The sequence below is a fragment of the Humulus lupulus genome, chromosome 5 (genome assembly GCF_963169125.1).
Source record: "Humulus lupulus chromosome 5, drHumLupu1.1, whole genome shotgun sequence".
Classification (NCBI taxonomy): domain Eukaryota; kingdom Viridiplantae; phylum Streptophyta; class Magnoliopsida; order Rosales; family Cannabaceae; genus Humulus; species Humulus lupulus.
In genome coordinates this window covers 136,902,205-136,927,637 of record NC_084797.1, presented here as the reverse complement: position 1 = coordinate 136,927,637, position 25,433 = coordinate 136,902,205, and the positions used below count along the sequence as shown (strand labels likewise).

At 38.0% G+C, this 25,433-nt stretch overlaps 1 protein-coding gene across 5 annotated transcripts in view; it reads right to left on the bottom strand.

Moving 5' to 3' along the window:
• Positions 1-24,192, bottom strand: part of LOC133777685 (uncharacterized) — a 39,096-nt gene extending 14,904 nt beyond the window's left edge. For 2 of the 5 annotated variants that reach the window (XR_009868772.1, XM_062217373.1), the window contains exons 1-2: positions 23,957-24,192; positions 22,730-23,692 (exon numbers count right to left, since the gene is read on the bottom strand). The gene's annotated coding sequence lies outside the window, so the exon portion shown is untranslated. Of the gene's footprint in view, positions 1-13,431; positions 13,755-22,729; positions 23,693-23,956 lie in introns of those variants that run through there. The other 3 variants (XR_009868771.1, XR_009868773.1, XM_062217374.1) reach the window with 3 other exon arrangements.
• Between the last annotated feature and the right edge of the window lie 1,241 nt (positions 24,193-25,433).

The following is a 25,433-nucleotide window of genomic DNA, read 5'->3' as shown; positions in this document are numbered from 1 at the left end:
GGGAATTTCATAGCTAGGTGATACACAAAAGTTATCGCCTTCAATTCTCTCAGAGAGGGTCTCCCTAATACCGCATTGAAGGCTGAGGTGCAATCTACCACGACGAAGTTAGCCATTACGGTGGTTTGCCTGGGTTGCTCCCCCATGGTGAGGGCTAATTCGATTGTCCCCAGGGGTTGCATCGAATCTCCAGTAAACCCATACAAATTCGTGGTGCAAGGCTTTAGGTGACGGAGGCTCAACCCCATTTTTTCCAGCGCCTGTCGATACAAGATGTCCACAGAGCTCCCGTTATCCACCATGACCCGATGTACCCTCATGTTAGCTAGATGGGCGGTTAGCACCAGGGGATCGTTATGAGGAAAGTGCACCCCCTGCGCATCTTCTTCAGTGAAAGTTATTGAGTCATTCTCGCCCTTGAAGCACTTCGGGGGGCGTTGCTCCAAACTTAAAACGCAATGTGGTGGACTTCGTCGAGCCTCCTTGGCATACCTGTCTCGCCCTTTCCTATAATCGCCTCCGAATCCTGGTCCTCCAAAGATGGTCCTGACCTCTCCTTGCACTTCCGGGGCCACCTCACGTGCCCGCGGCGGGGACACCCCTCCTTCTAGCCTCTGGTTATCCTTGCGCACATACCTGCCCAAATGTCCCATGTGGATGAGTTCCTCAATTTCTTCCTTCAAATGGATACACTCTGCCGTGGTGTGACCAGTATCCTTGTGGTACTGACAGTATCTACTAGGGTCCCTTTTGGACCGGTCCTTTCTCATTGGTGGGGGCCTTTTGAAAGGAACTCGATCTTCATTGGTGAGGTAAATGTGCTCCCTGGTATCTGTGAGGTCTGTGTAGTAAGTGTAAGCCGCTTGCCTGTGATCATTCCCCTATTTGGTTTTCCTCTGGTGGTCATCTCTTGATCCATCGTATACCCTTTTCTTCTTTGCTACATTCGACCTGTCGTTAGTTGGGGGCTTCGCGTGGGGCTCCTCCTTTCCTGCCTTTAGGTTTGCGTGGCCATCCTCCACACGTATGTACTTCTGCGCTCTCTCGTAGAAGTCGTCTAAGTCAGTGACCTCCCTCTTCAGCATGTTGTCCCACAGCTTGCTTCCTGGGAGCACCCCGGCTGTAATGGCCATTTTCAACTCTCAGCGAGTTAAGCTGCCCACTATCACGGCCTCCATATTGAACCGGTGAATGTAGCTCTTCAGGCTCTCATTTTCCCCTTGCTTCACGTTGGCCAGGCTGGTGCCAGGCATTGTGTAGTCTCGCACGGCATGGTGCTGTTGGAGGAATTCATCAGAGAACTGCTGCCAGGATCTGATTGACCCCGACCTTAACCTTTTGAACCATTTGTAGGCGGGTCCCTTCAAAGTGACAGCGAAGCAGTGGCATCTGGCACCGCTTCCAATCCCTCTCAATTTCATCAGATCATTAAACGCATCCAGGTGGTACTTTGGATCTGTGTTCCCTTCGTAGGGGGTCATATTGGGTTCCTTGAAGTTAATAGGGAGCTGGATGGTTTGTATCTCCCTCACAAAGGGCGACTCGTGGTCGAAGTCCTCCTCAAAGGGCTGGCCGCCTGATGCGGTGACGATCTTGCTCCGCAAGCTCCTCATCTCCGTGCCTAGGTCCTGCCTCCTCTTGCTTAGAGTGTCCCTCAAAGCGAACGGGCTAAGATCCGCCTTTCCCTTGCCCTCTCGAGGCGCCATAGGGGGCGTGGTCCCTTTGCCCGCCCTCCTTTTATTGAGCTCCTCCCATAAGTCTGAGGGTGCTCTTTTTGAGGTGACCTCGTCCTCATTGCGAGGGGCAGTGTTGGTCCTCGGCGCGGGTTTCTGGGCCTACTTAGGCGGTTCAGGGTGATCACGTTGCTTCGCTCGGGGGGTGTTACTGGTTGAGTGTCGGGTTCTTCCATCATCTACTGGTACAGTGGTCTCCACCCCATCCTTGCCCATCTCCTTCCTCTTAGGCAAGGTCACGCTCGACTTACCCTGCAACAGGCCGTTCAGGACCTCTTGCATGTTCTCCAAGGTGGTTTCCAACCTTTGGTTCTTACGGTGGAGCTCACGTATTTCCTCTTCATAGAACCGAGACTTCGAACTTGAGCTCACGGAGTGGACCCGGGGATGCTTATCATGCCTACGGGTTGAGGGGCCCGGGTCCTGCCAGCCGGAGTTCGGTGCGAGCGGTGGTTTTGGAGGAGGGAACTCATTAGCATTTCCCGGTGGTGCTCTTGGAGGACTTTCTCCAGGTGGAGCGGCCGGTGACGAGGCCACTCTATCACCTCCGTGAACCTTAGGGTCTTTCGGGGGCTCCACGTCTCTGGGTGGAGGAGCGTCCTTCATGGAGGCCTTCAGCTGGACTCCGTTCAGGTGAACCTCTACCTCCCGTGGCTCCCTCAGTCGCTTTGAACGTCTTGGCATTTTCTTCTTGCCGGAAATAATGGTGGAACAGTAGCTTGAAACTAACGTTCCCACAGACGGCGCCAAACTGTTAACGGTGAGAACTCGTCAACTAAGTTGAGTTGGAAAAATTATCAAGTCAAGATCACTAATGGAAAAGCTGTAGAAACTTAAACAATCCCTCAAGAACAATGATAGAACAATAATGGAGAATTCAGTCTTTCATTCACATTCAAGCCTTTGCTACAGTAAAATTTCCAACCCCCCTTCAGGTGGTGTTCCAATTCATTTTATAGTAGGCTCTAATGGCCTTAGGTACATGGTAGTCCAGGAGACCAAGTGGTACATAAGTACTATGTCAGGGGAGTGGCTTCAGAGGTTATGGTCGTACATCCAGTACAGGAGCAGGTGTCAGGAGGATGTCTCCTCTACTTGTTTGTACCCATGTCTGATGAGTGGTGGCAGGCATAGTGGCGCAGGTGGTAGTGGTGTCGACTCGGACCCTTGGTCGTAGATGTACGGGCCATAACTCTTATCCCAGCAGTCTCACTGGTACTGGTGTCCGTACTCAGTACTGGGTCGTACAAGTATGTCCTATTTGACTCATACTGGAGCCTCTAAGCATAGGGGTCTTAAGGTGTAAGGAATGGGACCCTTGGTGCATGGCTCTACTTACGTGGCCACTAGGTGACGTAGCTCTCATTCCTTCGCGAGGCCCCCTTGGAAGGCTTATTGATGGTGCGGCTCTCTTGGCTGTTCATGAGGCCGAGTATGCTGCGGACGCGACCCCCATGAGGCCATGGGCGAGACCACTCCGGGGCCTAGATGGCGGGGCCACTTCGTGGGCACGGGCGAGGCCACCACGGGGCCTAGATGATGAGGCCACCCCGTGGGCATGGGCGAGGCCACCACGGGGCCTAGATGGTGAGGCCACCCCGTGGGCATGGGCGAGGCCCTCGGACGCGAGGCGGCTGGTGCGAGGCTCGAGCGCCCAGACGCGAGACGTCTGGGGCGAGGCCCTCGGATGCGGGGCGGCTGGTGCGAGATGGTGGCACGGGCTTCGCAGCTAGGCCATAACAAGGGGCGTCGCGCATGGTGGCCGAGCGAGGCCAGGGGCCGTCGCGCACGGGTAGCCGAGCGAGGCCCATGGCGTCGCGCATGGCGGCCGAGCGAGGCCAGGGGGCGTCGCGCACGGTGGCCGAGCGAGGCCCATGGCGTCGCGCATGGGTGGCCGAGCGATGCCCACGGCGTCGCGCACGGGTGGCCGAGCGAGGCCAGAGCAGCTTCGCGTCTATGTCTTGCAAATGGGGGCCATATGGCAATGATCCCATAAGGCGCGGGTCTAGATTTGTGGCGTGATAGCGTGATGACTTCCCGAGACGGTGGTGGCCCGAGGACCTCACATAAATCTCATATATTACCTTGGTGGAATTTAGGCGTCCACAATAAATATATTTTTATTCTATAGTTTTTAATATTTAAATTATTTGAAATTTGAATATTGTTAGTTTGATATTTTTATGGATATTTGAATTTGTTTAACTATTTTGAGATATTTTAGAGTTGTTATAACTATTTATATTTTTTTTAAAATTGTTAAAATATTATCTAATAGTTGTAACAACACAAGATATTTTTTAAAAATAATTTAGATATTGATTTTAAAATTTAAAATTGATTAAATTTTGAAAAATGTCATTTTTTTAGCTAATTAATAGAATATTTTTTTTAATAAATGGGATTTAAATTAACTTTGGTTAATTATTGATAAATCCTATTTAAATTAAATTAATTTTTTTTTCAAATTAACCTAAAATCAAGTTAATTGTTGATAAATGAAATTTAAATTAAGTATTGTTAATTGTTGATAAATTTCATTTAAATTGACTTATTTTTTGTAAAAATTTAATTAATTTGAATTTTTTTTATAAATTCTAGATAATTAATTGTGGTATTTTTGCAAATGAAATAAATTGTGGTATTTTTGCATAAATTCATAGAATTGCTCATATAGTAACATGATTAGGCCCTTCCAATTATAACATGTCTGTTTGCACTATATGTGGTATTTTTGCAATTGGGCTTAGATGCATATAGTGGCTCATATGTTTGTTAGATATAGGGTATTTTGCCAAATAAAATATTCATAAAATGATAGGTTTTATTTGGGTCTATCAGAAAATGTAAAGTTTAAATTCCTCTCTTGTGGGTGATTCCACTTGTGAAGGCTCATTTGCTTTGCATGACTATAGTGGGCCTAATAAATTAATAACAATTAATAAAACGAATGTTTAAATTCCTATCTTTTGGACCTTGTATGGAAGATATGGGGTCTTTGTAGTGGGAACGACATACTGGACCCAGCCCTCCTCCATACAAGCTCAATTGTTAAGGCCCATTTACCTGAGTTGGACTTAATTATATAGGTTCATTATATTAGTTAAACCTAAATATTGATTAGCAACAAATTAATTCTAAATTAGTTGAATTTGTTTCAATGTGACACTTTAGAATTAATAAGAAATTATAGGACTTTGGTTTTAAAAATTTAATCTGTTTAATTTTTTTTTGGGAAAACCATAGTCATTAATTTTCTAAAAATAAATAATAAAAATACTATTTTTAATTTTATAATGAGCTTATTTTAAGAATTTTATTCGATCTCTACCGTTGGTTTAACATAGTCAATAGCTTAATGGGGCCTCAAGGCGCTTTGATTCGTCCCCCTACGAAATGTGTTCATTAGTTATTTTGACAAGGTTAGATTTCCAAAGATAGATAATTATAGGTCAAATTCTACTAGACTCACCCCTACGGTGACTACTAGGACTAAATCTATGATTATTGAAACCGTGGGTCTAGCTCATAAAATAAGAGATTTTATTTTCTTATTTTGATCGAATAGTAGGTTGTTAATAGTGGTGTCCATTATTAAATAAGTTTACAACTCTATTTAACTAGTGGTATTTTTTTATTCTCGCCAACCGGGACAAGGATATCATAGATTAGTTAAAAACCTAAAGAAATAGAGATATGATTGTTTTTGGTATTTTTTTTCTCATATTTTGGTATATGTTGTGCTATTTCTTGAAATTTGTGTGAATAGAAGTTTTATTGAGCAAATGTGATTGATTTCTATTTTATTGATAATTTGTAGTTTTAAGTTAAGTAGTGTCTGTGTATACTCCTATCCTTTCTCAACTTTCGATGGAGAAACTCACTAGAAAAAACTTCCTTAATTGGAAGCAGAATATCAACATAAAGTTGATTGGTGACAACTCCGAGTTCGTCATGATTGAGGAATCCTCAGAACGAGCATCGTCTCCACACGTTCTTGATAGCACCGTAAATGTTTGGATAACACCGTCTCCACACTTACATGATGGCACCGTGAATTCTCAGATGGCACCATGTCTGCACGTTCGTGATCAACTCAACTATGGTCTGACGCAGCTCATGAATGAGCTTCAGAATTTTGAGCCTATCATGGGTGGACCTAGTAAAGGAGGAGAAAATAAGACTATTGATGTTGCTGTTGATCTAGCTAAGGCTGAATCTAACCCAACTTCGTCTTCGAAAGCTGGAAACAAGAGGAAAGGTGGACAAATAAACAACCCCAAGCCTGCAAAGGCTGCAAAGACGAATGCACAACCAAGTGCACAGTCGCCTAAGGGGGAGAACAAGAAAAACAAGAAAGGTAAAGATAAATGCTTTCACTGCAAAGAGAATGGGCATTGGAAACGAGATTGTCCTAAGTTTCTAGCAGCGAAAAACAAAGATAATGATTATAGTTCATTTATCTTGGAAACATATGTTTTAGAGAATGATAAATCCGTTTGGATTATTGATTCTGGATCTACCAACCATGTTTGTAACTCTTTACAACTTCTTGAACGTGTGAGGAAGTGGACGAAGGCGGCTTAAAGCTTAGAGTTAGGAACGGAGCGTTCGTTAAGGTCCAAGCTAGAGGAATAGCTCGTCTGAAGTTCGAAAATAAATACTTAATTTTAAAAGATGTATTTTTTATTCCGGATTTTAGTAGAAATTTAATTTCAGTTTCCATGTTGCAATTAGAACGATTTGTTATCACTTTCACAAGTTTTAATATATCTATTTTATTCAATGGATCACAATTGTGTATTGCATGTTTGGAAAACAGGCTTTATATTCTGCGACCTAACGAACCCTTCGCTCTTAATAATGATTTATGCAAAGTAGCTAAACCTAGGACCAATAAACGCCAAAAGACCAATAACAATAATATGACGTATTTATGGCACTTGAGACTAGGTCACATTGGCTACAATAGGATTCAAAGACTTACAAAGGATGGTCCTTTGAGGGAACTCACCTTAGGTGAATTACCTGTCTTTGAATCTTGTCTAGAAGGCAAACTAACCAAGCGTCCATTCTCTGCAAAGGGTGATAGGGCCAAAGAACCACTTGGTTTTATGCATTCAGATGTTTGTGGGTGTTTGAATGTACAAGCCAGGGATGGTTTTGAGTATTTCGTCACTTTCATTGACGATTACTCTAGATACTCATGTCTTTACCTAATGCATAGGAAATCAGAAACATTTTCAAAGTTTCAGAAATTCCTAGCAATGGCTCAGAACCAATTAGGTAAAACGTTAAGCATCTTCCGATCTGATAGGGGTGGAGAATATTTGGATATGCAGTTCCAAGATCATTTAACTGAACTTGGGATTTTATCACAACTTACTGCCCCAGGTACTCCGAACCAAAATGGTGTAGCGGAATGCCGAAACAGAACTTTATTGGAAATGGTTAGATGCATGCTTAGTTACTCAACTCTACCAACTTCGTTATGGGGACATGCAAATGAAACCGCGAATGACATTCTCAATGTCGTGCCGTCAAAATCAATCCCCAAAACACCTTTAAAACGCTGGAATGGTCGTGAACCTAGTTTACGCCATTATAGAATCTGGGGGTGTCCCGCTCACGTCCTGAGGAAAAAGGAGGGAAAGCTAAAACCGCGAACTGAAGTTTGCATGTTTGTTGGTCATCCTAAAGGTACTTGGGATGGACTTTTCTATAGTCATTCAAAAAAGAAAGTGTTTACTTCTACAAATGCGACTTTTCTGGAAAATGACTATGTCCAGAACTTTAAACCTCGCAGCAAAGTAGTTTTAGAGGAGATGGTTAAAGAATTGACTCCAACCAATGTTCCATCGTCATCAACGCAATTTGATGATGAAATTCCCACTCTTCACATCCAACCGACACAAGTCGGTTTAAATGAAGAAAGTACCACTGTTCCTGAGCAAACAGTCACGGAGCCTCGTCGTAGTGGGAGGGTTTCTAGGAACCCAGTTCGCTATGTTTTGGATGGTGAAACCAATATGGTTGTTGGTGACACTAGTGATGATGATCCATTGTCTTTCAAACAGGCAATGGCTAGCCCTGAAAAGGAACTATGGCTCGAAGCCATGAAACAAGAAATGGAGTCCATGTACTCAAATTCCGTCTGGGATCTTGTGGAAGCACCTAGTGACTTTAAGGCCATTGGGTGCAAGTGGATCTACAAGAAGAAACGATGTGTTGATGGAAATATCGAGACTTATAAAGCTCGATTAGTGGCAAAGTGTTATACCCAAAGAGAAGGCGTGGACTATGAGGAAACTTTTAGTCCGGTAGCCATGCTCAAATCCATTCGCATCCTCCTATCCATAGCAGCCTCTCTCGACTATGAGATCTGGAAAATGGACGTCAAGACAGCTTTTCTTAATGGAAAGCTTGACGAAGTCATTTATATGGATCAGCCAGAAGGATTTAAAGTATCTGGACAAGAAGGAAAAGTTTGCAAGTTGAATAGGTCCATCTATGGACTTAAGCAAGCTTCTCGTTCCTGGAATCTTAGGTTTGATGAAATAATCAAAACCTATGGCTTTGAACAAAATATTGATGAGCCCTGTGTTTACCAACTGAAGGCAAATCAAATAGTGGTATTCCTGGTTCTTTATATAGATGATATCTTACTCATTGGAAACAATGTTAAGAAATTATCAAATGTGAAGAATTGGCTGAGCACTCAATTCCAGATGAAGAATTTGGGTGAAGCAAGTTATGTTCTAGGTATCCATATCATCAGGGATAGAAAGAACAAACTTTTAGCTCTATCTCAAACAGCTTACATTGATAAAGTGCTTGAACGTTTCTCAATGACAAATTCCAAGAAAGGGCGTCTACTGTCCCGCCATGGAATTCATCTTTCAAAGATGCAATCTCCCCAGACTCCTGAAGAGGAAGATGCAATGAGAAAAGTTCCTTACGCATCTGCAATTGGAAGTCTGATGTATGCCATGTTGTGTACTAGACCAAATATCTGCTATGCAGTGGGAGTAGTGAGCAGGTATCAGTCAAACCCAGGACCGGAACATTGGATAGCAGTTAAGCATATCCTGAAGTATTTGAGACAGACTATGGGTTATATGTTAGTCTATAAGGGTGGTGTTCTGAACCCTGTAGGCTACATCGATTCAGATTTTCAGACTGATGTCGATGACAGAAAGTCTACTTCTGGAATGGTGTTTACTCTTGGGGGTGGAGCTGTGATTTGGAGAAGCGTAAAGCAGTCTGCAATCTCAGATTCCGCCATGGAGGTTGAGGACATAGCTGCGTCAGAAGTAACTAAGGAAATAGTCTGGCTAAAGAAGTTCTATTCGGATCTTGGTGTTATTCCAGAAATGGATAAACCGCTTGTGTTGTTTTGTGACAATACAGGAGCGATAGCCAACTCGAAAGAACCTCGAAGTCACAAGAGGAGTAAGCATATAGAAAGGAAGTATCACATTATTCGAGAATATGTGGCCAGGGGAGATGTGAAGGTTATGAAGATTGCAACTGAAGACAATCTTGCAGATCCATTTACAGACACTACCAGAAGCTACATTTGATAAGCATATCAAGGAAATGGGATTAGTAGAATTAAGACATTAGGTTCAATTAGTGAAAGTGGGAGTTGGTTGGGATTTTATGCCCTAATTAAAACTCAAATTCTTTGTAATCTCATTTTATTATCAATAAAAGAATATAAATCATTTTTTGACTTGGTTAATCACTTTGCTCACATGTTTTATTTTCATGATTATTTGTTTAATATAAACTTCTATTAAATCCCAAGCATATAGCTAATCTTATTAATAGTGATGTAATCACAGTGGAATATAAATATGATTATATGTTCAAAATAAGTTAGTCCTAAGATTATTCAGTGCACAGGATATACACTGACTTGCCAATCTACGATATGATCTACTTACACATTACAGTGTTAGGTCAATTCAATCTCAATTCTTAGTGGTTAGTATTCTAACTGATTGTATTATTTGAGTTCTTTGACTTGTTCGTTACCAGCTTACCCTACGGAGTAGCCCATGCTTACTTATTGGGAACCCGGTTGTATAATTGAGTGGGAGTGTTAATAATAGATATGAACATCTATAGCTTCTGATGAATAAGTAAAACGATGGTTTCCTTTTATTTTGGTTCAAGGTGTTAAATGATAGAGATCTCATTTCAGTAATTAAATTAGTTTACTGAAATATCATTTATAAGGAACTAAGTGTTTTAAGGATAAAATACAATGAGGGGTAAAACGGTATTTTAGACCTATCTCATTGTAGACCATCCATAGAGGATTGAGTGACAATTATGGTTGTAATAATGGATAATTAATAGCGTATCTATATTTGTTATAGAGTGTTCTATGAACTCAAGAATGCAATTCTGAGTCTATAGTGGAGTCACGAGGAATTAATAAGTTAGTAAATTTATTTGTTAGATTTATGATAACTTATTGGAGCTTGATTTCATAGGCCCATGGTCCCCATTGTACCTTGGATAAAATCATCTAGATAGTCTCAATTAATTGATTTAATCATCAATTAAAATTATCAAAGTTGACCAGGTCAATTTTGGATAGTTTCACAGAGTTGTGTAATTTTGAGAAGAAAAGAGAAATTATGGCAGATTTATTAATTAAGATAAATTATTATCTAAATTAATAAATAAGTTTAAATTAAGGTTCAAATTATAAATAATTAATTTGATAAAGGATTTAAATAATTATTTATTTAATCAAATCGATAGAAAATAATACAGGCCTTGATTTTATGTCCAATTGGCTTATAATCAAATGGGAAATTTCATGGGCCTAAAGCCCATGATAATTTCGACCTAAGGCTTTAAAATGGCTATTATTTTATTGATTTTTAATTAAATTAAATGGCCTAATTGAGTCTATAAAATGAGTGCTTAGAGAGAAGTCAAAACATAAGTCACAAGTCAGATTTTCTGATAGTTTTAGATTCTCTCTAAACACAAGTCATTTTCTAAGCCTCTTTGTTATTTTCTCTTCTTCTCTCTATATCTATCTCATGTGTTGAGAATTGCCCACACTTGTCTAGGTGGTTCTAAGGATACATTGGAAGATTGTGAAGAAAATAGAAGATCAGTTCAGTTTCTTGATAATACTCTGCGATAGAGAGGATACAAGAGTTAGAGAAACTGAAGGAAGGACTGTTTCATTCCGTTGCATATACTGTAAGTATTCTTGTCTTTGAATTCAATTTTAGAAACATGTTTTAGGCTATCTCGTATTAATTTGTTTAATATTAGATATACATGAAAATTAATAAAGATCTTGTATAAGCTATTCCCAACAGAAACTAAGTTAAAACTATTAAAAATGTTATCATAACACCATCTAAGCATGGAAAAACTTATCAAATATTAATATAAAAATGACCTTATCAATTATCATAACATCAAGCCAAACTTATGCCCTAGCATGTGTCTAATAGCATTCTTGCATATTTCCCAATAGATCATAAAAATCAAAATACCATGGTAACATGACATAGGATCCCTACAAGGATCATGCGTCTAATATCAAGATGAATCCAAAAGAATCAACAATAAAAATTAATTATGCACACAACCCTTTTTAATCACCCTAGGATGAAACCCCTCATGCATGAAACAAAAACAACCCTTCAACCCAAAATCAAAAATAACAATCAACCAACAAATCAAAGGAAAACAAAACAAAATATCATTGCCAATCACCAAACCATAACCTTCCCAAGAAATCAAAACAAAACATAGGTTGAGGGAGGAATCCAATACCTCTCTAGAAAGTATTCAAGAGCCCAAATTATGGCCACCACCTTGATCAAATCCCCTTAGGGATTTCGAATACACCACACAAAAGCAAAGAAAAAAAGAACGATCTTTGATTCAATAAGAGGTAGAAACTAACAACATCACTAAGAACCCAAATACTTACCCTAGGGATTTCGAACCCTAGCCTCCAATCCTCTTGCAACAAAATCCAAACCTATCATCACCATCATTTTTCCTTGCTTAGAATCAAGATGTAGATTAAAAAAATGAAATGCTTAACCTAAACCTTAGCATCCCTAGCCTTGACATCTTATTTCTCTTCTCCTCCTCTTCTTCTTTCTCTTCTCATTCTCTTCTTCTTTCTCTTCACGTTTTTCTTCTCTCCCTCTCTCTCTAGAACTCACGAGCTCTCCCTCTACCTTCTCTCTAAGCACACGGTAGCCACCAAGCCAAATGAGCCTTCAAGCTCTTTCTTATTTTCTATTTAAATTCCTCAATCACCAAAACCTAGCTAAGGAAAGGTAATTATCATTCTCCTTTATTTTTCCTAAATCAGAAATAAAATCAACTAATAATTTTACTCAGCCAATCAAATCCCTTTGAAAATTGACAGCTCGCTAACTTATCTCTTTCCTTCATTGGCACACCACACTAATAAGGAAAGGTTTAATTTTCGTAGTTCTAGGGTCCTGTGAATTGGGGGTGGGTTTTGACCCATTTCTGTTATGTTTTAGGGAAAATACTATTTCACAAAAATTGTAGACATTTAATTAGCTTTCGAACGGTACTAATTGTGTCTAAATCGGATATCCACAGTCTAAGTTATGCTTATTTTACTGAGGCTAGGTCCAGGGTTACGGGAATTCAAAAATGACAACTCTATCCCTACTTACCATTTGTTTCCTGCTTCTTTCTTGTGTGAACACAAGCCTTCTAGAGTCTTCTCTTTTTATTTCTCTCATTATTTTCCTTTTAATTAAATAAAAACTATATAAAAAATAAAAGGAAAAAATCTAGAATAAAGCATGGGAAAACTATTGCATGCTCACAATGCAATCATGCACACATACAAGTGCTAAGGTATATTTCTACTAACCATGCACCTTTGTGCATACAACCAACACTCATTCACTTTCAAATTAAAATAAATAAATAAACAATTAACAAAATAAATTCACATAGTTTCTACCAAATAATTCAAACAATTAAAAATAATTTCCTAGCACTTAACAATTAATAAAAAAAAATCAAAGCACAAAATTAATTAAACTAAATAAAAAATTTGGTGCGCTACATTGTCTCAGACCTAATATTCCAAGATCTCATGAGTAGAGTACATCTTGTGAATCAGAAATTTGCTCACCATTACTCTACGTGCCCATACACGTATTGAGGTGTACAGATACATCTTGGAAGATCTTGGTCTGAGTATTCACAAGGCTGCTTTGGATTGGATGTTCATTGGAGTTACTAAAAGATAGCAATGATTCTTGATTATTCTACAACTGGTAAATCCTCATCTTTTTCTTTCTCTTTGATTAATGTTTTGCATATTAAAGGATCTGATTATTTAAAGATTGACTAAATCAAATTTTATAAAATCTCTGGGTCCACCACCCCATGCTTTCTATTGCGGACATGGTAAAGAAGTTACCAACAAACTAGGCCTTCAAAATCAAGATTTTTATTTTTAAAAAATTGACTTTGCTCGATGGTAGCTCAATACTGCTCAATGCGATTCTTGCGAAAGACATAATTTTTCACGCGAGTATCCGTTTTGGGTGATTTTTTTTTAATTTGGGTATTTTTTTTTTAAGATCTACATGTTTCAAATGTGCATATGCACATTTGTGAAGTTTAAAACTTGAAAACATACCAAAACATGTCTTAAACATGAGGTATGTTTGCATTTTTTGTATTTTTTTTCAAACTGTATACTTTCCAAATGTAGATATAAATATTTTAAACATGTAGTTCTCGAAAAAAAAATACCCAAATTCAAAAACAAACAAAAAATCACCCCAAACGCACACCCAGGTGAAAAACTTCTCCCTTGCAAGAATCACATCGAGCATCATCGAACAACTATCGAGCAACCATCGAGAAAAGTCAATTTTTCTTGAAAATCTTGATTTTGAAGGCCCCATCGAGCTGGCATTGAGCACCATTGAGCAAAGTTGATTTTCTGCAGATTTTAGAGTTTAAGATCTGGAAAAAAAATCACAAAAGAAAAGCCAAGATCATGCCTAGAATTGTTCAAAATGCAGTTCTTAGTGTGTTAAGTGATAATTGTCATGACTTAGTTCTAAATCATTCTAAACTATCATTGGTCTCTTTTGTGTAGCTTCCATGGAGAAGTTAAGAGAAAGAGAGATAAGATTCGAGGTGTAGAGAGAGATAGAGGTGGTGTGTGGCTGCCATTTTCAAAGAAAGAGAGAAGGATGCGGGTGTGTGGTGATGGTGGTGTCGTGGTTGCCATTTTCATGAGGAACCAAGAGAGAGAGACAGAGACAGAGAAGAGAGAATAGGAATAGTTTGTGCAAAAATAATGAGAGGGGTATAATTGGAAACAAGGAAAATAGTAGCAATAAAATGAAATGTGAATGCACCAAGGGATTTTTTTTTTAATTTGAAGCCCCTATGATGCATAGAAACAAGTTTATTATTCAATCAGTGAAGTGTGATTTGAAATTAGAATAAATGTGTTATTCTAATTTCTTATTTAGTTACCCAGTCATACTATTTGTACACATATGACACTTATATATAATGTATTTATTATATATTATATATTATTGTAATAATAATATTTTATAACATTTGAATTTATATTAATATAATTATTAAATATCTAATCTTCTATTATATATATTATAATAAGGGATATTGGCGGTGATAATACCCAAAACATTTCAAAAATTACACTTTAATACCCAAATCCTTTTTTTTGCGGTAATAATACATAAATCTATAATTTTGGGGCAATTGTTAGTACTCATCATTAACTGCCCTTAAGTATCCACGTGTCATATTTTTATACTCGTAGGTTTAGATATTAAAGTGTAACTTTATAAATGATTTGGGTATTATCGCCGCCAATATTCCTAAATTCTTTAAATACTATAAAAATCATTTTAAAATTTAAAAATTATAAAAAAATTATTAGAAACTAATTAATAAAACTAAAATTTACATATTCGAAACAACCCAAATTAAAATTTAAACTCAAAATCTTCCCAAAATCCATATGTGTCATGTGGATACTTAACTGACAGTTAACGATGAGTACTAACGGTTGCACCAAATTTGTAGATTTATGTATTACCGCAAAAAAATGGGTATTAAAGTGTAACATTTGAAAATATTTTGGTATTGTCGCCGCCAATTAGACTAATAAAAATGTGTCACATAGATACGTAACGAGCAGTTAACAGTAAGTACTAATGGATGCACCAAAATTATAGATTTATGTATTATTACCGCCAAAAAAATGGGTATTAAAGTGCAACTTTTGAAAAAATTTGTGTATTATCACCGCCATTATCCCTTATAATAATTATATTTTATAACATTTGAATTTATATCAATATAATTAATAAATATCTTGCATTATATATTTTTATAATAATGATATTTTATAACATTTGAATTTATATTAATATAATTAATAAATATCTAGTTATAAAGATGATATTTTATAATATTTGAATTTATACTAATATAATTAATAAATATTTATTTTTAATTTATTTTAAAAGTATATTCCATTAAATATTTAAAATATTTCGTTAAAATTAATAAAAAATAGTTAAAACTAATAATTTTTGTTATCTATACACTTTTTATATAAAGAGATACATGCTTTCTATATTTTTCGTTTGCTTTTATTTAAAAAATAATAAATGGAGTGTGTTATGAAGTTAGCCTATATTTTTATTGACAATAAAATATTTTATTATTTCTATAATAATAATGTAACATGAAAGAACACAAGATACAAACATTATAATAATTAAAATTTATATATTATTTGGATAATTTTTGCACTATTAATTTGTTCTTCACCTTATTTATACATTATAAATGTGAGTTTAATGAAATTTATTGTATTTCGTTGGATTTAACAGTTTTTTTTTATTGTTTTCTAACATCGTTAGTTTTAAAGTCATCAAAAAGAAAATAAATAAAAAGTAATAGAGTCATTTAAATAAGGTAAATAAAATGAAACAAAATAAAAAGTAATAAATAAACCATAATAATTTCTCATCACATATTTTAAAATTTTCATATTAAAGTATTTAAATTACTCTATCAATTACACTTTCCAAATTATAAATAAAAAATATTTATGTACCTACTTAAAATTATTCTTTTCAATCTTTTATTAATTATTTATTCTTAACGTATTTTGTATATCCAAATATACACGAAATAGGAGAATAAGACATAAATATATATATATATTTTTTTTCTTATTTTACTGTTTAGTTTTGTTTAATGAGAAATTACTTATTTTAATTATTGTAGATATTAATTAAATAATATATATTTATACATAACTTTTTGTTGGTTTTTAAAAAATTTAAATTAAATAATTAAAATTTGATCAAATAAAATTTTTCAATTCATAGCTTTATTTAGAATTTTTTTTATATTTTATTATATTTTAATTCATAAGTATTTTTTCTATAAAAAAAAATATATTTAATTTTAAAACTAGAATATACCATATCTTTATATATAAAAATTGTGTATTTAACAAATTCTTGTTTTAAAGTGTGCATCTTATTTTTTTATTTTTTAAAAAACTATAGATAATGTTTTAGTTTATTTTTTAAAAAATATGTTTATGTCATTCTATTATTTATATGATATTGTTTATTTATTTAAAATTTATATGACAATTAAAAAAACATAATACATTTTCTATGTTAACGCCATTTTTCGTTAATAGTGAATATAGAGCACGAAAACAATAAATAGTTATGGCCAGAAAAATACAGTAAAACAAGTAGGATTTTTTACGTGGTTCAGCAGTTAACTCTGCCTAGTCCACGAGTCTCTGTTATTAGAACTTAAGATGATTTCTAGAAATTCTTTAAGAATGAATTCTCCAGAGTTTCTCTCAAGATCACAAAATTTCGGTCATTTACAAAGGTATAAGACTTCCCTATTTATAGAGGAAGTCTCAGAATACTATCCCACACGTCTCTGGGAAGTTATTCTTTATGTCAATAAATTTAATGGCTTTAAAAGCCTGTAACTCCTATATACAAGGAAACGTCCCTGAAGACCAGGGGGCGTATAACTGAATAATAAATATCCCTTTATTATAAGGAAGTTACAACAATAAATGTAGACTGCGTCTCTCCAAGTGACTCATTAAGATGTTCGAAGTTAGCAATCTACATCGTCAGTGCCATGCCAACTCAGGTTTCTTAGTGATTTTCAAGTTGTAATATTTTCCCCGAGATCATGTGGTTTCGAGCTCATACTTATGTCAAGCTCGGAACTCCTGATCCGAGGCCACCCGAGAATAGACGTACTCCGATGCCTGTCTTTCGAGCTTGTGAGGACTTCGAGGCTACCATCTTCGAGGTTGCCACCTACTTTGTAGGTTCGGTGCCTAGGTTGCGGACACGTGTTCTAGACATTACGAGTTCACACCTGACGAATCCAGCTTTCGAGATTACAATTCTCAAGGCTCGAAATCTGGGTGTAACATTTTACCCCCTCAAAAGTATTTGTTCGAATCCTATGAGAAGGAAACTTTTGAACTACTTTCCTTGGGAACTTCATCGTCACACACGCTCGAATATGGACATGTGCCAGCTGGGCATTGCTCACTCAAGGTACTCGAGTGCCTTGGAAACCTGCCCACGATCGTTCACCTGCCACATTTTCGGCACCATCTTGTCATTTGTCCCTGACCGTTCGATTTTATAAGGATCCTAACCAATGGCCCGGATCAACCCCTTTTTTCCATCTCTGATCGCCTACATATGAGGCTCTAGTCATCTTCCTCATTTTATTTTTACGCTCATCAGAGGAAAAAAGAAAAGAGAAAGAGAAACCAGAGGATATCCCAGAAAGTTCTTGCTTTTTGCATGTTTTCCTAGCCAAAGAAACAAAAGACCGCCAGCTTGCTCGAAACCGTGGGATTGTACTTACAGCCTCTTCTTCAATCGACGATTTCTCTGCAATCGTCGTCTTCATTGTGTAAGTATATGATATATGTATACATTTTCTTTATCAGTTTCTGGCTTTGCTGTTTTTTTTTTTTTTTTTGGAAATGCACTGGTTCATTTTGTAGTTTTTCCATACTAGGACGCCTTGACCAATAGGTATTTAGGTTTAAGTTTTCCCATTACTGGTTCTAAATCCAGGTTTGATGTAGAACAAACTCAAACAAGGTCTCTTTTTTCTGGGTTTTCAAAATTTAAAAGACATCTTGCACACCAAGATATAGGGTACAAAATCTTGGTTGTAAAGAATGCACGATATCCAAGAATACCATTTTTGAACAACCGCCACCTTTTTTCCTGATATTTCGGGATTTTCAAAAATTAGACCCACTTCCCTCCTTTTTTTCGTAGAATACACGTTCTGACCCTTAATCGGGTTTCCAGGATTGAGTTCGTTTCATACCCAAGCACTTTCCGAGCTTGTCTTGGCAAGCTCGTAATTCTTGACTCCTTGCATGCACGACCCTCACCATTTTTTCTTGCTCGCTAGATGTCACAGAATCTGGAAAGACGGTGGGGGTCGCTGCTTGCCATCCCGTACTCGCCAAAAACTCCGAGCCCAGAACCGCTGTTTTCTCGGAACCAACGTCTGATTCGTGAATACGATCTCGCGTGCGAACAGGAAGAAATCCGAGCTCATTATCGCCGCCAAATCGTCGAGGTCATAGAGAAGAAGAGAAGAATCCTACGGGAGGCGCTTTATCCGAAATCTGGTTCAGGGCCCAGACTGATCCCACTTGATCCTAGGTTAAAGGTGACGATCGCATACAACCCAGGAGAGCTTCAATTCTCACTGATGGGGGAGCCTTCTACCTCGCAGCCAAGGAGAGAATTTTTCGAGGTCGAGCACTACTGGAGCTCGATTACCTCGCTAGGTCAGATAAACGATATCTTGGCCTTTCATGGTATAAGACTATCAGGCTCGCTAAGGTGTCGAGCTCCTACCTCCCAAGAGCAAAGCTGCTGCACCCCAGGAGATGGAAATCCTGACAACAAGCTGAGGTATGCGGCTTGGAGCCAGGAACATATGAAGGTAGGAGCGATACTGCCTTTGAAGTCTTTCTTCAAGGACTTCACAGACTTCGTTGGGTTGGCTCCATTCCAGCTCAACACTAATTCCTACAGGGTTCTATCTGCCCTGAAGTCGATATACAACAAGCTGAAGTGGGAAGGACCCACGCCAAAAGAGATCTTGTATCTTTTCTGTTTGAAAAGCAATCCCTCCCGAGCTCGGGGAGGAGATGGCTTCTATTACCTTTCGAGCTACCCGAAGGAGAAAAAGATGTTTGAGGATCTTCCCAATCATCCTCCTGATTTTAAGAAGGCCTTCTTCTGGACGGATGGCCTGTCTCCATCACGATGCTATTCCTTCAGACGGATCCGTAAGTATCCCAACCTCCTTTATCTCTGTGCTCGAACTTTTGTCTATATGCTTGCACTTAGTTGAGTTGTATTTTATTTTCCAGCCAACTATCATCGTCCCACTCCTTCTGACGAGATGAAGGAGTGTAGGGAGACCCTGCTCCAACTCCCTTATGGCAGGAGATCACTCTCATACCTTTTGCATGAAGGTAAACTTTGAGCTTGCGGGCTCTTGGGAGATGGCCAGTCCACCTCAAACTGGTCTAACAAAAAATACGGCCGCTGGGAGCTCGTGCCCTTGCCAACAGGCATCCTTCCCCCGAGAAGAGAGGTGAGGCCCCCGCCTCCAGTTCGCTGAAGGAGCCCGCAATCAGGGAATGAGGCCAACGATGAAGCCTCGAGCTCGGGCTCGAATGATCAAAGTACAGTCATCCTAAGCTCGAAAATGTGGTCCCCCACCTTACTAAAACACAAACCTGATAGGTTAGTGTTGTGCGAGAACGATAAGAACCACTTCTATGTGTGGACTTGGGTAGATGAACGGGTTCATACGTTCGATAGCTGGCTCGGGCAATACGATACTATGTATAGCCAGAACGAGGTATGGAACGGAATAGTCGTCTAATACGGAACCAATGACTATAGGGACCTTTCGAGGATGACGTCTACATATAGGGAAGGTACTCCCCCCGCCTCTTCTGAAGATGGGAGAATTTCTTGGTCTCTGAGCTCAAGCTCGACAGAGAGTTCCAGTTAGGTTTTTCTCCACTTGCCCTTTTTATCACTTTGCATGCTGGTGTGATGTTGAGTTACTTTTTATATATTCCTTTCTTTTTTGTTAACTCTACTGCGGTGTGACTGTGTAGGTGAGATGGACTCCAACCTCGACAATATCCTCGAGAGTGGCGGTGCCAAGAGGAGCAAGCGCCCCAGGGGGTCGCGAAAGATTGACCGACCTGCCAAGGTCCTTAAGAGGACCGAAAAGACACCTCCTCCCCCAGCTCCACCTGTCACGAGCTCCACTGTGGTGCCGACTTCACAAGTCGGTACCTCCATTATGGCCGAGCCTCAACCTCCTGTATTGGTTCACCTGACGCTCGGTCCACCTCCTAAAAAAGCCTTCTGCTTCTCTAACCCACAAGCTGTCGGTTTCTACTCACGTTGAGGAGTATGTAATTGACAATGTTGTTGGATCTCATGGGGCTACGCTGGGCTCGGACGTCTTGTCCCGAGTGGGCCAGAGCTTTAGCAGTTTTGATGCTCCCCAATTGCAATTTTTGAACAACACCTGAGACTGCACTGCCCTCTATGAGAAGAGTATCGAGCTTGCCGCCGCGGTAACCTTTTTTTTCGCCTTTAGCTATATTTATAGACGATCCGAGTGCTAATGATGATTTTTTTTTTTGTGCCAGACTCTTGCTGTTTCTGCCCAGCTCAACTATAAGTTGAACAACGAGATCCATTCGAGCAAATCCTATGCTCAGGAGGCAAAGGATCTTCAACTCAAACTGAGTGATGAACTAAGGGCAGCAAATGCAAAGCTTGAGGCAGGAGCCGAGGAGCTTAAGGCCAAGGCATTCGAGCTTGAGAAGCAGAATGCTAGGCTCGCGGAGCTTGAGAAGCAGAATGCTAGGCTCGCGGAGCTTGAGAAGGAGAACACTCGGCTCCAAGAGGCTAATAAAAAGCTCGAAGAAGACAAGGCCGCCACTTTTGATATAATTGAGGGTGAAAAGGCTCGCCTCCTTGCCGAGTACAAAGAGAAAAATGACCAGGCGGTTGATCTGGCAATGTACAGAATATGGGCCAATAACGATGACCTCGATACCAGCTTCCTAGGCCCTCTTGAGGCAAAGCTCCTAGATAAGTGGAATGCTCGGCTTGAGGCGGAGGAGGCTGCTCGGGAGGCCGCTAAGGAGGCTGCCCAGAAGGATAGTCATGCTATTCGTCCTGAGGAGTCTAGTGCTGCTGGTGCTGAGAAGGCTAAGGAGACTGCTCCTTCTTGAATCTCATCTCGAGGCTGCGTCCCTTTATTTTTATAATTGTTTTATTTTATGCCCGTAGGGCTGATACAATTTCTTTTTCTTTTCTTTTAATACTTATGCTTTACATTTCTTGGTTTGAAAGGTTTCTTCGAGCTGAGTGTGGTTCAAGCTTTGGCCATAAGCATGAGTTCGAATTGTGGGAATCTCGACCTCGATAGGCAACATAGCTTCGCAACCGTATGCCAGTGAGAACGGGGTATGTCCTGTTGATGTCCGAGCTGTAGTCCTATATCCCCATAGGACTTGGGGCAATTCTTCGGGCCATTGTCCTTTTGTTTCCTCCAACTTTTTCTTTAGCGAACTTTTGAGAGTTTTGTTTATAGCTTCGACCTGGCCATTCGCCTGGGGATGAGCTACTGGTGAAAAACTCTTTATTATTCCATTCTTCTCGCAAAATTTGGTGATCAAATCGCTATCGAACTGGGTTCCGTTGTCGGACACAATTTTCCTCGGCATCCCATATCGGCATACGATGTTCTTTACCACGAAGTCAAGGACTTTCTTGGAAGTTATTGTTGCTAACGGTTCAGCCTCTGTCCACTTTGTGAAGTAATCTACGGCAACTACAGCATACTTCACACTGCCCTTGCCAGTTGGGAGAGAGCCTATGAGGTCGATTCCCCATACCGCAAATGGCCATGGGGAAGTCATCATGGTCAGCTCGGATGGTGGAGCTCGAGGAATCGTGGCAAACCGCTGGCACTTATCGCATTTCTTCACGTACTCGAAAGAATCCGATTTGATGGTAGGCCAGAAATAGCCTTGGCGTATGATTTTCTTGGACAGGCTATGCCCCCCAGTATGGTCTCCACAAAACCCTTCATGAATTTCTTCAATGATCTTCTTGGCTTCGGGTGGAGTCACACACCGAAGTAATGGCATGGAATATCCCCTTCTATACAGCTTCCCATCCAACAACAACATCACTACTTGATTCTTCCTTCAATTGCAACTCCACTTTCTTCTGCAACTCCAACAACATCACTACTTGATTCTTCCTTCGATTGCTTCTTGAGTTCATAGCAATTTCTCTTAAAATGACCTGGTTTCCCGCAATGGTATCATTTCTTGATATATGAGTTTCTTGACCAAATTCTTGATTGAGAATCACTCCTTGATTTGGATCGATGCTGAGATTTACTTCTCCCTCTAAAATGATCCTTTTTATGTTGTCTCCCTCTCATAAACAAACCCTCATCTCTCCTTGTACTCTTCTCCATGGTAAGCTCAAAAGTTTTGGTTCTTAGAAAACCCAAAACATCTTCCATACTCAAGGCGTCTCGGCTGTATTGCACTTCAGTTCTAAGATCTTTAAACTCATCATGAAGACTATATAAAAGAGTTGCATCTTTATCTTCTTCTTTTATATCTTCCCCTGCATTAGCTAAATCTAGAACCAACTTGTTAAATTCATTAAGATTTTGTTCCAAAGTTAAATATGAGTTCATAACAAACTTATAGAAGTTTCCCTTTAAATGGATTCTATTATAAATTGACTTAGTCATGTAAAGAGTTTCAAGTTTAGACCACATACCACTCAGTGTATCCTCACCTATAACCTGCCTTATAACGTTGTCCTCGAGATGCATGATAATAGTTGATCTTGCTTTCTTCATTACAGTTTTAATCTCTGTAGCTTTCCTGGTCTCCGCCAATTTAGTTTCCTCTTCCAAAGCACCATCTAAATTTTGATGGATAAGAACAACCTTCAGCTTTTTTTTCCAGAGACTAAAATCACCACTACCACTAAAACGATAAAGATCAAATTTGGTAAAAGTAGAACTCGTCGCCATCAATAACACGTTCTTGAATCTCCTCTTGGGCCTTTTCACAAACACCTTTCAATCACAACTTTCTTGATTCCTTTGGGATCGTAAACCTGGCTCTGATTTTTGTTGTAAAAACAGAACAAAAACAAGTTGTGAAAAAACTTAATTAATCAAGAACGGAAAATAAAAGAGAAGAAATGAACAAACACACCAATTTTATACTAGTTTAGCCACCAAATCAGTGACCTACACCCAGTTCTCGTGTCTCCACGGTTCCACTATGATAAAGAATACTACACTCTCAGCTTTCTAGAAAAGATCACTCTCAATCCTTACAAAAATTTCCCAGTACAAATCCCAACCACTTCTAGAAAGAACCCAGAACAAAACTATGCTCTTTTCCCCTTGCCTCTCAAAAGTGAACATACATCGATTGTACCTCTCAAAAAACCTACTCAGAAAGACTTTCTTTTAATGCTGTCAAAAACCAAAACTCTGAAAAGCTCACAAAACTTTCTGACCCACGCTAAAATCAAAAGTTGAAATATATATATAAACAAAGGCTTTGAGTGAACTTAACTCAAGTTAGTAGTAAAGATGAGTAAGGTGGCAAATTTCGTTACCAAGGCTTGAAAGAATTAACCACAGTGTCCATGAAATCTCAATCTGGGTCACAGATATCTCTACAAAATCCAAATAGGGTCACCTCAAATTCCTGAAATAACAATCTGACCATGAAAGAATTTAGAAAATTTTGAACTATGATATCAATTACAATGATGTGTCTTTGGACTCAATACAAAATATAGAACTCTGGTCTTGTAAAAGAACCTAACTTTTCACCTAAAACTATATTAGTACAACAAATATTTTCTAGAAATTGATAACAGGTCTTCCAATTTCTCAACCTTCTAGTTCTACAATACGTGATGAACACAGCTAAGAAGAGCTTAATATGATAATAGTTACATAGTTTAGAGTTGACAGCATACCAGAGAGCAACCCTAAGTTTAGAGTTGACAACATACTATTATTCATCCAGGTGAGGTAAGGTTTCTTTTAATACCTTTCCATCTTTGGTCTTTCCTTCATAGCAAGTTATCATGGAGTGTTTAGGGATTTTTAATGAAAAACAGAAGAGAAGATCGAGAAGGAGAAGAACAGAGAGATGAGAGAAGGAGAAGAAGAACAGAAGAGAAGAAAAGGAGAAGATCGGGAAGGAAGGGGAAGAAAGAGAGAGGAAAGAGAAAAGAAAAATTAAATTAAATATATTTTTTTTTCATTTTTTATTTAAAAATCTATTTTCATTATTTAATAAATTCATTAATTCAAAATTCGAAGGGTATTTTAGTCATATTGAAAAATTGTTTGACCAAAATCGGGTTCAGGTATCATTTTGTTACATTTTGCAAAATACATGATTTGTTTTGTTATTTAACAAAACATAGGGGCCGATCGAGTATTCGAACAAAACACATGGGTCAAATTAGTATTTTCCCTTAAAATAATTTTGATGTGATATAATATACATATTTATGAAATTAACCGCACACAATACATTATCATCATCCCAAAATACATATAATAACAATAATAATATGAAATTGACGTAACCATCTTATTTTTATAAATAACCCTAGGGCAATTTCCGTGCAAAAAAAAAAATATATGAAGGGAACCTTATAAGTTTAATTTTCTTTGTTGTATCTTATTATCATCTTATTTTTTACAATATTATTTTTATACATATCCATGTTATGTTCTTTGCATTTGTTTCTAGATATTATATATATATATATATAAATATATATATATATTGGGAGTTTCTTAGGTAGGGGCATTACTTTTGCCCCTACCGTAAGGGCATTTTCTATTTTAGTACTAGGAGAAATTATAACTCAATTTGTTATATATGACCGCGTATATGATAGTGATAGCAGGCATCCTGCAAATTTTTAGGAAATTCTGAATAATTTACAGTGCCGAAATCAGAGTTCAAATTATATGTTTCCACGTGTATAAAAAAAAATTAAGCATGTGTGCAACTGACTGTTTGAACTCTGATTTCAGCACCGTAAATTATTCAAGATTATTCGAAAATTGGCATGATGTCTGTTATAACTATAATGTACGTCATCATGCCAAAAAAATTAGGTTATAATTTCTCCAAGTGTCAAAAATAAAAAACGTTCATGCGGTAGAGGCAAAAGTAATATTCCTACCTAAAAAAATTCCTATATATATTTTCTTGATGTGGTTATTTTGTTTTATGAAATACATTTTAATTTTAATATATATTATTAACATAATAATAACCTTATAAAAGATATTTAAAATCATAGAATTTGTTTTTAATATTTAAAACCTTAGAATTTGTTTCATATCTATTTTTGTAGATTTTTTTTAAATTAACGATATTTTATAAAATTTATCTTTTTATATATGAATATAAATTTAAACTTATAATTA